At 37.1% G+C, this 4,312-nt stretch overlaps 1 pseudogene; it reads left to right on the forward strand.

The window, feature by feature from the left end:
* The first annotated feature begins 1,898 nt into the window (after window positions 1-1,898).
* On the forward strand, window positions 1,899-3,368 carry LOC124078997 (tropomyosin alpha-3 chain-like; annotated as a pseudogene).
* The last annotated feature ends 944 nt before the right edge of the window (window positions 3,369-4,312 follow it).

The raw sequence follows: 4,312 nt of genomic DNA on the forward strand, positions 1-4,312 counted from the left end.
TAGGTTATTCAATTTTTTTTGGTTAACAATTGTTTACAGTACTTTCACACTTTATTTGTATAGAATTGGCAATAGTGCCCCATTTTCAATTAAACATCGATGTCTTCTCTTGTTTTTTTCTTACTTTATGTTGATAAAGGCAGTTCAGTTTTCTTCATCTTTTCAAAGACCTAAATTTTGGTTTCATTAGCTTTATCTTGCTTTTCTAGTCTCTACTGTACTTATTTTTGCTTTCATCACTACTTCCATTTTTTGTTAGACTTTGATTTAGTTTGTTCTTCTATTTCTAGGGCCTCATGTTGTAATATTAGGTTGTTGATTCAAGATCTTTTTTTTTTTTAAATTTTCACTTTATAGAATTTTCCCTCTTAGCACTGCTCTCATGATTTCTTCATTGTGGCATGCTGTGTTTTCATTTTCTTTCATCTCTGAATATTTTGTAATTTCCATTCTGATTTCTTCTTTCATCCATTCATCAAGTATGTTGGTCAATTTCAACAAATTTGTGAAATGTCTAGTTCTGATTTATGTTATCAACTTCTCACTTCATCTTATTATTTGAGAAGATAAAATAGTCCCTCTTTATCCATGGGACCACATTCCAAGAGCCTCAGTGAATGCCAAACTGGATAGTACCAAACTCTGCATGTGCTATATTTCCCTACAAGTACATGCTTATGATTACACTTAATTTATAAATTAGGTACAATGAAAGATTAATAGCAAAACTAATAATGAAATAAAACACTATAACAATATAGTTTAATACAATTTATGTGAGTGCGGTCTCTCTTACTCTCAAAATATCTTGTACCTTGCACTAGAGAAAGGGATGATTCATATTCTGATAGGATGAATTGAAATGATTCAAAAATTTGTCATGCTAGTCAGAATGGCCCTCTATTTAAAACTCACAAAAAATTAAAAAAATTTCCATTTAATATTTTTGAGACTTCTTACTCAAGAATATGGAGTATCTCTGTTATTTAGTTCTTTGTTATTATTAATTAAACTTGTATAGTTTTCCTTTTATACATCTACTACATATTAGATCTATATCTAAGTCTTTGTTCTGTGGGTGCTTGTGTCAATGTTAATGTGTTTTTAATGTACAATTCCTCATGTTCTTTCCTGGTAAATAGGAAAGTGATTGGCTTTAATGTAGTAACGTTCCATCCTGCAGCCTTGCTGTAATCACTTTGTAGTTCCAGAAATTATTGTTTTTGTTGTTGACTCTGTTGATATATTTTCTACACAGATAATTATTTCATCTACAAATAGAGTTTGAATTATTTTTCTTCCATATCTGTATACTTTTACTTACCTTTTGTTGTTTTATTGCATTATCAAAGACTTCTAGGATGGCATGATGATAGGCATGATGAAGGTGGAATTCCTTGTCTTTTCTTCTATCTTAGTGAGAAAGCTTTGAGATTTTTACCATTTAGTATGATTTTGCTCTAGGTTTCTTTTGTAGAACTTCTTTATCAAGTTGAAGAACTTTCCACTCTAGGTTGTCTTGAGAGTTTATTTGTTAACCAGAATGGATATCAGGTGGGCAGGTGCACACCTGTAATCCCAGTGTCTTGGGAGACTGAAGCAGGGGGTATCCCAAGTTCAAAGCCAGCCTCAGCAATGACAAGGCGGTAAGCAACTCAGTGCGAACCTGTCTCTAAACAAAACAAAACAAAAAGTATGAGGATGTGGCTCAGTGTTTGAGTGCCCCTGAATTGAATCCCCAGTATTAAAAAATTAAAAAAAAATAAATAAAAAAGGAATGGGTATCATATTTTGACAAATACCTTGTCAGCATATTTTTTTTCCTTGTCTATCTCTTTGACCTGATGGAGTACTTTGATATTTCTAAATGTTGACCTAGCCAGCTCGCTGGAGGCGGTGCGGAGAAAGATCCGGAGCCTACAGTAGCAGGCGGACACAGTGGAGGAGCGGGCGGACAGCCTGCAGCACGAGCTGGACCTTGAAAGGAAGCTGAGGGAGACCGCTGAAGCTGATGTAGCTTCTCTGAACAGATTCATCCAGCTGGTTGAGGAAGAGTTGGATCGTGCTCAAGAGCGTCTGGCAACAGCTTTGCAGAAGCTGGTGGAGGCTGAAAAAGCAGCAGATGAAAGCGAGAGAGGCATGAAAGTCATTGAAAGTAGAGCCCAAAAGGATGAAGAAAAAATGGAAATTCAGGAGATCCAACTGAAAGAGGCCAAGCACATTGCTGAAGATGCCTACCGAAAATATGAAGAGGGGCCCGTAAGCTGGTCATCATTGAAAATGACCTGGAATGTGCAGAGGAGGGGGCTGAGCTCTCAGAAGGCCAAGTTCAACAGCTGGAAGAACAATTAAGAATAATGGATCAGACCTTGAAAGCATTAATGGCTGCAGAGGATAAGTACTCTCAGAAGGAAGACAAATATGAGGAAGAGATCAAGGTCCTTTCTGACAAGCTGAAGGAGGCTGAGACTCAGGCTGAGTTTGCGAGAGGTCAGTAACTAAATTGGAGAAAAGCATTGATGACTTAGACTATCTTTTTGGCTCATGCCAAAGAAGAAAACCTTAGTATGCATCAGATGCTGGATCAGACTTTACTGGAGTTAAACAACATGAGAAAACCTCCTTAGCTGCGGCCACATTCTTTTATTTTATTTTTTGTTGTTTTGTTTCTAAACACCTGCTTACCATGATACCCCTTAAATGCATTTTTATTTACTTTTACCACCGTCACAGAAACATCCACAAAACACCAGCTAGGGCAGGAGGTAGGGAGAAAACACCAAAAACGACAAGCCTATGTTAGGGCAATAATGGTTTAAATGTGCCATTTCCCAGGTTGACATTGCCACACTTTACGTAGAGTTTAGCCACACAGTTTGCTTAGTCAGTGGAAGACTCCTTACTGAAGCAGAAAGATTTCCACTCAAAGTGCCAATGATAGGGGCAACAGGAAGATTGATGTCGGAGACAATCAGTTGTGGATTGGTGCTACTTTAAACAAAATGTCCCCTGTGGTCTTTTGTTCAATATTGTACAATTTAGAATTTTGTCCCAACACTATTTTGTCTTGAGTTTTACTGCAAGATGAGACTATGGATCCAGTATGCCTGTGTTCACTGAAGCCAAGGATTTGAAAGCCACACTGCTCTTCTAAGGTTTCCATTCCTTTCTGATTGGCACACTTGCAGCCCATTACAACTTCTGTAGAATAGCATTCAATGTGGATTTCTACTCTTTCCCATTGTCCATGTTAAAGTGAAAGATTTAGGCACTACATACAATTGGTAAAGAAAATACATTTTCTTGAGAGTTATAACTATATGTAAACATTCTATAAAGATATGAAATAAAATGCACATTGTAGGACATTTTCTAAAAAAAAAAAAGAATTGTGAGGGGAAAAGTTCTGTAGTTAAACCACCTGTTCTACTGTATTTTATGATAGCCTTGGCTTCTCTCTTCCCTCAGATCTCATTCTTATTACTTGGTGTTAAGTTCACTGTGGGAGCAAATACCTTTTGTGTTTGAATTTACAGTGTGGATCTTCTCAGCATCTGTGCTGCTTCTCCCCACAGGAGCAAACTGAAATGTACCTGTGGTTGATTTTTTGTAGCTGTTTTATGCTACTTCCTCAGTAGTGAGCAGACCTCTGGTTAGTATTAGTTTTGGTTTCCAGATCCAAGTTTTTTTTTTTTCTTACCAACTCCTTGCTAGAGAACTTTTCCTTCACCCGTAAACAAGAGAAAAGACGCAAGAGGCAGACTTGTTTTGCTTCTACTTCTTCTTCAGAAGCACTGAGTTTGTCTGTACCCTAAAGTAAAGGTTTGCAGTTCTTCATTTAGTGACACAGAACTTTTGCTTCCCATAAGAAGAAAGGCTTTGCTGTTCGATCACCACTTGCACTCGGTGACATCAAATGGTCTTCATGTGGTTTCCTGTGCTGCTCTTTGTGGTGAGCTGTCAGTGGAGCCCCAGGAGGAAGATATTGTGGATGAGCATGAAGTACCCTTGTGTAATGCGCCTCAACTTTTCCAAACTGAAAAGGCAGCCCAAGCATCCTGAAAAATTCATTAGAACTTTATCTTATGCCCTATTTCTTGGAGTAGATTGTCCATATTAGGAATTACTCACTCAGATGACTCATAACTTCAGTTAAGAGAATAACCTGAAAACAGAACATGGTATGATTTTGTAGCTTATCTACCTTTAAATGATGCCAGTATTTTCCTCATACCAAAATATGACAAATACTGCACAAGAAATAAAAACAACTGACCAAAATCCCTGAAGAATATATGTATTCTATATATTT

The sequence above is a fragment of the Marmota monax genome, unplaced genomic scaffold (genome assembly GCF_021218885.2).
Source record: "Marmota monax isolate L192 unplaced genomic scaffold, Marmota_monax_Labrador192_F-V1.1 WCK01_AAM20220418_F8-fsc00186, whole genome shotgun sequence".
Taxonomy (NCBI): Eukaryota; Metazoa; Chordata; class Mammalia; order Rodentia; family Sciuridae; genus Marmota; species Marmota monax.